Here is a 9,538-nt window from a genome sequence, read left to right on the forward strand (position 1 = left end):
ATATGTGAATGCCCTTTCCACAGTTGAACACCAAACACAACTTCACAACAATCGTCTTGCTGCCTTGCAATTGCTTCTTGTCTCCCCCGATTTGTCAATGAGGATCTGTTTGTCGCAGCACTCTGAGGAACAAAATGCTTGCAAATTACTGCATTGCATCATCAAGTAAACTCTAAGAATAGAGTGTAACAAAATTAATTTTACTTAAAAGGAATCAGAAACATACATTTGACAATAAATAAAAAAATAGTAACATAATTATTTCCACAACTTGTTCATATAACGACTTATGAGTAGTGAAATTATAAACCCACATGGATCTACCATTGTATGCGAGTTGTAGCCAAAATTGTGGAACTACAAATTTGGGAGGACAAAAATAAAGATAAATGGAAAAAATATCCAACCAATCAAATTGCACCACATCATATAATCATACAATTATGAATAAAAAACTAATTTGGCTTTAATTTTTTGTTATTTCCTCAACAAATATAAACGGAGAAAAAATAAAAATAATTTGATTCTAGATATGTATTTTAATGATTTTGATCACTGTTATTTCTTTTAAAAACGTAAAATAGACATAAAATTAAAATATGCTAAGAAATATATAAAATATACCATATATATATATATATATAAATTAACTGTGAGTTGTGACAAGAATTGTCGTGTCCAATCTCTATGTAAATTACAGGACCCTTTTAGCTAAATTTTAATAAAAAAATAAGAACAACGTATGGAATATAAAAGGAAGAAAGAATTTGCAATAAAATTGGCATAAAAATTGTATCAAGTAATATAATCAAGCAATTGCAACAAAAATAAATTTTTGAATTTAATTTTCCATTATAATTTACTATAACATTGGCTAAAAATATCAAACAATGACAAAAAAAAGAAAAAAAAAAAGAAGAAGACTAATTCGACTATAATTTTCCATTTTTATCTCAACAAATAAATAAAACTTTTTTTTAATAAGTAAAAAGTGAATATTATTAATAAAAGAATAGCAATAAAAATACAAAGAGTTTACGGTAGTGACTAAAGGAAAAAATGAACAAAAAGACAGAAACAGCTCCTAATCTATTCTAAAGGACGAAAGAAAATCTGTAAGGGTAAAACAATCCGAGAAACCCCAACAAGAAGACCAATCAAAGAGGGTCCGTTGGCATAACTTTAATAATTGAACCACAGTTTTCCACTTATCCTTAAAAGACCACTGATTCCGTTCAAATCAAATAGTCTACATTAAACAGCCTGGAACCAAATTCCAAATATTAAAACTATGCTTCCCAAGCCAATGATACCAACAAAATAATAAGTCCACAACTGAACCTGGCATGACCCAATTGATCCCAAACAACCGAAGCATATACGTCCACAAAGAATGAGCTATTGGACAAAAAAGTAACAGGTGATCCACAGATTCCGCATTACAACAGCACATACAACAATGATTTGCCAAAAGGCAACCACAAAGCATAAGGTTATCCAAGATTAGAATCTGACCATGAGCTGTTGTCCACAAGAAAAAAGTCATCCTTTTAGGAACCTTAACTTTCCAAATGCCCTTCCAAGGGAAAATGGAAGGAGCTGCATTTCGAATCTTATGATAAAAAGACCAAATATCAAACTTCCCACTTCCATTAAGATCCTAACAAAGCCTGTTACACCCTCCAGCCCTAGGAATTCGGGTTTGGTTGAAATGAAGTAGGGAGTAGGAAGCTGCTAACTCCCAATTATGGAATTCCCTATAAAATCTTAAACTCCACACTCTGTCATTATCACCTGCTGGAGGGCTTAACACTTCAGAAATACAAGCCTCCCTATTGGCTGAACACAAAAATAACTGAGGATAAAGAACTTTAAGAGAAACATCTCCATTCCACTTATCATGCCAAAAAAGAATACGAGAATCATCCCCCACCACACAAGAGAAATGCTTAGCAAAGGTTTCCCACCCTTCACTAATACTCCGCCATAACCCACAACTATGAACCATTCAACAAGCTCTAGTACACCTCCTTTTCCCTCCCCATATTCCGTGGCTATGACCCTACGCCACAGATGAGTGGTTTCATGGCCGTATCTCCAAAGCCATTTCCCTAGTAGGGCCTGATTAAAATACACCAAATTTTAAATTCCCAAACCAACCAACTCATGTGGTAAGCAAACTTTTTCCCAAGCCACCAAAGGATATTGAAACACTCAACTGACGAACCCCACAAGAAGTTCCTCTGAATGCGTTCCAATCTAGTCGCCACAACTTTAGGGATAGTAAAAAGGGAAAGGTAATAAGTCAAAAGGATTAAATTAGAACTTTTAAGCAAAGTGAGTCTACCACCTTTTGACAAATAAAGCCGCTTCCCGCCTGAAAGCTTCTTTTCCATCCTCTCAAGAATCGGATTCCAAATAGAGGCTGTTTTATACAAAGTTCCCAATGGCATACCCAAGTAAATCATAGGCAAGCTGCCCACCAAAGTCTAAATGTTACTCACCTTCCCAATAGGGACAATTTCACTTTTCTCCACATTCACGTTCAACCCAGTAAAAGCTTGAAAACAAGCCAAAACCAGCCTAATAGAAAGAATCTGCTCTTTTGAGGCATCACAGAAAAGAATGGTATTATCAGCAAATAATAGGTGAGAAATACGGATACCAATAGAATTAATAGGACCCACATGAAAACCCTGAATGAAACCACCTTCCTCAATTTTCTTCAGGATACGACTTAAAACCTCCATGATCAAAAGAAAGAGAAAGGGAGACAAAGGATCACCTTGTCTTAGACCTCTAGAGTTACCAAAGAAACCAACAGGAAATCCATTAACTAGAATTGAGAAGCGAACAGTAGTGACACAAGTCTTTAGCCATCTCCTCCATCTACCCCCAAAGCCCATCCTCTCCAACAAATAAAACAAAGTGTCCCAATTTATATGATCATATGCTTTCTTAATGTCTAACTGAAACACCACCCCTGGATTACGACACTTCAGTCTACTATCTAAACATTCGTTAGTAATAAGAACTTAATCCAAAATTTATCTACGACCAACAAAAGAATTCTTTGACTTCGAAATAAGTTTATCTAGCACCCGCCTCAATCTGTTCGCCAAAACCTTAAACAATAGCTTATACACACTACCCACTAAGCTGATAGGCCTAAAATCTTTGATATTCAATGCATTATTTTTATTGGGAATCAAAGACAGAAAAGAAGCATTCAGAGACCGTTCAAACTCTAAGCTCCTATGGAAATGATCAAAAAGGCCATGACATCTTTTTCCACTACACTCCAGCATTTTTGAAAAAATGCCATAGTGAAACTGTCAGGACTTGGGGCTTTATCATTCTCCATCTCTTAAAGAACCTTTACCACTTCCTCCTTAGAAAAATCCCTCTCTAATTCAAGCCGCTCATCCTCCTCAATTCTAGCAAACTCTAAACCATTCACAAAAGGGTGCCAAGTATCTAACTTAGTGTACAAACTCTAATAAAAATGGACCACTTTAGACCGCACCTTCCTCATCCTCATAGAGGACACCATCCATCTCTATTCCCTGAATATGATTAGTTCTTCTATGGGAGTTTGCTACCCTATGAAAAAAGTGAGTTTTATTGTCCCCCTCCTTCACAAATAATATCTAGGACTTTTGTCTCCAAGAAATCTCATCCAAAGAGGCAAGATGTGCAATCTCATCTTTAATCTGGATACGACGAGTTTGTTCCTCCTGTGAAAGACCTGACAAGTCCTCCCTAGCATCCAAACCCAACAATGCAAATAAAAGGCATTTCTTCCTAAAGGCTAGATCCCCAAATTCCTCCTTATTCCACTTTTTCAAGTCTTCTTTTAGAGATTTTATTTTACGAGCCATAATAAAGCTTGGAGAACCCGAAAAGCAATACCCATTCCACCATTGCCGAACCCTCTCTACAAAACCCTCTTCTTTCAACCGCATATTCTCAAACTTAAAGGCACTCCGACCTTTATTAATACTACCAGCCACCACCAAAAGTGGGAAATGATCAGAAACTACACGAGGGAGTACCCTTTGAGACACGTTTCCAAAATGATCTACCCAATCCACTAATGCAAAGGTTCTATCAATTCTTGACATACAATCTGTCCCCGAATCTCTAAACCAAGTAAACGAAGCTCCTTTAAGAGGTAAGTCCACAAGGTAATTAGCCTCAATGAAGTCTGAAAAAGCAAACATAGTCAGACTAAAAGTCTCACAACCAAGTCTCTTACTCAGATATCGAATGGTATTGAAATCCCCAAACACACACCATGTCGTATTCCACCTGGAGTGCATCCTTGTAAGCTCCTCCCATAGAGCACCCTGCTAACTATCATCATTACGCCCATACACTCCTGAATAAGTCCATACAAAATCATGTACAACCCCCTTTAGTAAAACATTAACAGAAAACAGACCAACATCACAATCAACTTTTTCAAAAATTGTCGTCCCAAACCAGTAACACCCCCTCTGCAGTATTGACTGCATCTAGAGCAACCTAATTTAGGAATAGACTACCCCAGAGGCTTCAATTAACAGAAGAGTTTAAAGAAGACAACTTAGATTCTTCAAAGCAAACTATATCACACTTCCACTCCTTGAGAAGATTTTTATATACCTCTCACTTCTAAGGATTGTTTAATCCCTTAACATTCCAAGATAGCAGCCGTAAACTCATTTAATACAGGTAATCACCCCCATTCCTTTTGAGAAATCTTTGTTCCTCCCCTTAAATGCTACCCCATCATAATTAATTGAAAAAATCAAACCTTTAAGTTCCCTAAACCCTCTTTGCTTTGAGTTCACAATTCCTTTAGAAGTCCCAACACTTACAACATCAATACAATCTTGTTCAAGAAGACGAAACAAAGCCAAACATTGATCTTCATGCTTAACAATAGGAAAACCCACAATTCTACTGAAAATTTTCATCAGGCTAAAAACCCATTTCGAATTTTTCACCGCTGATCCTCGAACCTCTCCTTCATCACCTTCCTGGATCACCTTCAACTCCTTTTGTTCATTGGGATCCCATTTAGATAGAGGTGAGCACTCCAATAATCCACTTTCTTCCTCTCCGTGAAAAAAACCACTAGGATTAACTTCACTGTACTTCCACTGAAGCAAAAGATGCTCAGACCCTTCCTGTAACAACTCAACCCCATCCAAGTAGCTGAGTGACACTGGCTTAGCAATAGGATTGCTCCATTTCTCTCCTTTCTCACTTGATACCACCGTGGAGTTATCTCTCTCTCCAAAACAAAGACCCTTCTCACTACCCAGATCTGACAGAGAAGAAAAATGGTTTTAAGCAACACCCTAATGTCGATGATTAAAAGAAACATCAATCCTAGGTCCTAGTGGCCTCGCCGTCGCGTCCCTCTTCCTTCGATTAGTCACCTCCACGCTAATAAACCCAAGTTTGGAAACCTCCGTCGCACTTGCCACTTCGTCGGGGTGATCTCCCTCTAACCTGATAGGAAATGAAACCACCGAGGTGACTTGAATAGGGTCGTCGTTGGAGGTAGAAGCACAAACTTCTGATTCCAGCTCTACTACTATCACTAGTGACCCAGAATCTCCCCTCGTTCTTCCTCTAGAGCTCTCACCTATTACCTACGAAGACTGACCAACGGAACATCCTTTAAAAGAATTGGGTTTGACCTAAGTACCCTCACTTAGTGAAGATACTGTAGCCACGGGTTGGGCTTTAACAAGCCCATCTGATTGTTTTGTAATTTTAGGCCCACCATTTAAAACCTTGGGCCATCTGAATTCCTTAGCACCCAGACATGTCACAAAACGTCTCCCACCCTCAGGCTTGCACACTCTCAAAGCCAAAATAGCAAGAGTCAACTTAAGATTAAATGCCCGCGTGGGTCTGCCATTTATGACTGAAACCTTGCCATTTATAATTGAAACATTTTCTATAGGATCTCCATGAATCACGTTCTACCCCGATATAGTTCCAAATTTTTCAAAATTCTTAATCTTTTGCTGATTACCATAAACAGACAAAAGTTTCCCACTTCGGCCACCACCAGCAGATTGACCGCCTCCACCACCATTTTTGGGGGATTCTTCACCCATAGAAACCAGTTTTGCACCCAAAAAAAAAAAAGAATAAAAAAATTATTTATCTCTCTCTGAAACAAAGACCAACCTGCACGATTAAAGCTTGCTGTTATCATAATACAGCCTCTCTCCTAGATCCTTCAAAATATACTGCAATAACTACAAAAAGGCCAGCTTTGTTAGATCTCCCATAGAACTTTATCAACTTCCCATTTTCCCTAAGTCTCTTACAGAGTACAGCTCGACCAGGCACCTAGTCTCGAATATCAGCGAGACAAGTAAGAATCCACTCCATACCCCTATGTCCAACCCAAATAGAGCTCTTAACATCTCGACATGTCTCATGAATCGCATACAAATCAGACATCCCCCCGTCAAAAGAGAAAGAAAAAAGTTTGGCATCAATATGAAACAACCTCTTACTACCCCTATGGTCTGAGGATTGAGGTAAAGGAGGGATATATTGTGAAGATTCTATGGTGGGGATATCTGGTATGGCTAAAGGTGCAGGTGCAAGATTAGGCAATTTAGGCAAAACATGGTTAGGCCCCTAAAGTGAAGGGGATGGGTAAGGCAATGATGGAGGAAGGGGATAGGGATATGGGAAAATCCTAAATTGTGGAGGAGGGTGGACAGGATGAGGGAGGGGTGGGGGAGGGGGTGGGGAAGAAAAAAAACTATGACTAAAGCATCATAAATAAAACCAAAAAGAACTTTCTTTTCTTTAGTTTCCTTTATTTTCTCAGTGGCCAAACAAAGGACAAAGAAAAGGAAATATAGGATGCAAGACACACCCGTACATGTACACGTCATTGTCACCGATCCACTTTTTGCAAAGATGGCATCTTTCCAAGAAACTCCCAAGCTGTGTCTGAGAGCTCTCCATTTTCACCGGAGCACCACCGCTCGCCAGAGCCAAACATGGCCAGAACATCATCGACGTCATTGGTACCGGCATCGCATAAACTGCATTGTGGGGAGGAGGAGACATAGATTTCTTTGTGTCACATTAACCACTCCTTTGACTAGAATTAGCTATAAAAAACTATGACTAAAGCATCATAAATAAAACCAAAAAGAACTTTCTTTTCTTTAGTTTCCTTTATTTTCTCAGTGGCCAAACAAAGGACAAAGAAAAGGAAATATAGGATGCAAGACACACCCGTACATGTACACGTCATTGTCACCGATCCACTTTTTGCAAAGGTGGCATCTTTCCAAGAAACTCCCAAGCTGTGTCTGAGAGCTCTCCATTTTCACCGGAGCACCACCGCTCGCCAGAGCCAAACATGGCCAGAACATCATCGACGTCATTGGTACCGACATTGCATAAACTGCATTCACTGGAACCCTACTAGGATTGCACTAGAACTCTATTGTCGATGTTGAAGGCAAGACTCAGTTGAACATAAAGCTGTTGTTGTTGCGATCACTCGAGGAGGAGGAGCTAGCAATTCGTGTGCATTTCGCTGACATCTTGATGAGGAAAAAATAGCAGGGTTTTAGTGAGAGAAAGTCAGGGTTTTAGAGAGAGAGAGAGAGAATGACCAACATGGTTAAGGGCTTTAATAACAATCTCCAAATCACCCTAAAAAATAGCATTATTCAATCCTAGTTCATGAACAAATGCCACTGCCCTCCAAGCTGCCATTATCTCAAGCAAAACAGCTGATGCATGTAAAGTAATTTTTTCAGCCATAGCTCCCATAACCTCCACCTTGCAATTTCGAACCACTACACCAATACCCCTTCGTTAGTTTCTGAGAAAACAGCCCCATCAAAATTAGCTTTGAAGCAATCACTGGCTGGAGCCTTCCACTTCACCAAACCCTGACGCTGCCAAGGTAGACTTTGGGTTGATGGCTTTTTATAATTTTGAAATTCTACCAGAAATTGGCCCACTGCTATAGTGATCTTTGAATAATTAATTAAATGCAAAATGATCTCCTAAGATTCTTCTATGTTAAGTGTGCACTACCCAATTTTTTTTTTTAGAAACAACACTACCCAATCTTTAAGAACTCCAATGATTCCAAAACTCATTCTTTTTAAGTTACAAACTTACCATTGTTTACACCTAACATTTAACCTAGGAAATGAAATGTAAAAGACACAAGATGGTAGAATGAATTAAATGATAAGGAGTTTATTAGTAACTTTAGCTTTCGTTATCAATAACAAATACAAGTAGCTTTCCATTGTCAAGTTTCAAGGAGTTAATGGTTCTCTATATGCATTGAGGCACAAAGATCATGCATAAAAATAATAATCTAAGAGCCTATTTTTATGACCATAAATCCCAACACTTTTATTAACACTATAATTAACAAAAAACGAAAAACCACTAGCAATCTAAGCTATTTGCATTTCAACTGAAAATTAAGCATACATCCCAACTTAGTAATTACGGGTTGGTTTGGTTATGATAAAGCTAAAAGATTGAAACATCAAGCCCGAAATTCAAAGCTGATGAAGATGAAGACTAATGTCTAGTTTTTCAATGGTAACTTAAGTCAAGGCTCAAAACGTTGTTGTAGCTTCAGAGGTAGAATGTTTTAATTATGAAAGTTCAATATGTGTATAAAACACTCTTGAATGTTTAGACCCCCAAAATATAAAATATCAATTCAAGCTTATAATCAAACAATTAATGTGCGGAACATGAACAAAAGCCAATCACAGAATTGATAACTAATCTAAGCCAAATATAAACATATCTATGCAGTAAATATAAGGTAAAGATAAAGGGAAGGAAGATGCAAATACACAGACAACACACGATGTATTATTGAAGAGGAAACCGAAGTCCTCGACGTAAAACCTCTCTGCCGCCCTTTAAGCGGTAAATAATCCACTAGAAAATGTAGTTGAGATACATAAACAGCAATAGACCATCCAAGCCTAATCTACTCAGGTACCTAAGCCCTCCAAACTTCCTGCTCCAACGAGGTTGCACCGAACCTTTTTCTTTTCTAACTTACCGGATTCCGTTACTTGACCATAGCATCAATCAATGTATATTGGTTCCTTCCAATCTACTTTCTAACAGTACCAAATAAACCTTCTCATAAACGTGGATGTGATGAGTAAAGGATTTGGCTAAACGCCTTTTAAGGATGTGACAATGGAGAGGAAGAGAGTAGAGGAATTTGAAGAGTCTCTAAGGTAAAGATTGGGAATAAGGCAATCTTGTTTTTCTCTAGGGTTTCTCTCACAAAAATTCTCTCTAGAAGCTCTATCAATTTAGTAGGTATAAGGGTCTATATATAGTGGTGTGTATTTGGAATACAAAGAGTCAGTTTTTGCCAAATAGGGCTGATTGGCGGCTTGACTTCGCGGCTTGTCCAAGTCGTGAGTTCAAGTCGTGACGTAACGGCTTGGCCAGCCTGAAATTTTTGTCCTATAGTGCGACAGCTGGCGCGACCCTTCAGCTT

The sequence above is a fragment of the Quercus suber genome, unplaced genomic scaffold (assembly GCF_002906115.3).
Source record: "Quercus suber isolate HL8 unplaced genomic scaffold, Cork oak 2.0 scaffold_22, whole genome shotgun sequence".
Taxonomy (NCBI): Eukaryota; Viridiplantae; Streptophyta; class Magnoliopsida; order Fagales; family Fagaceae; genus Quercus; species Quercus suber.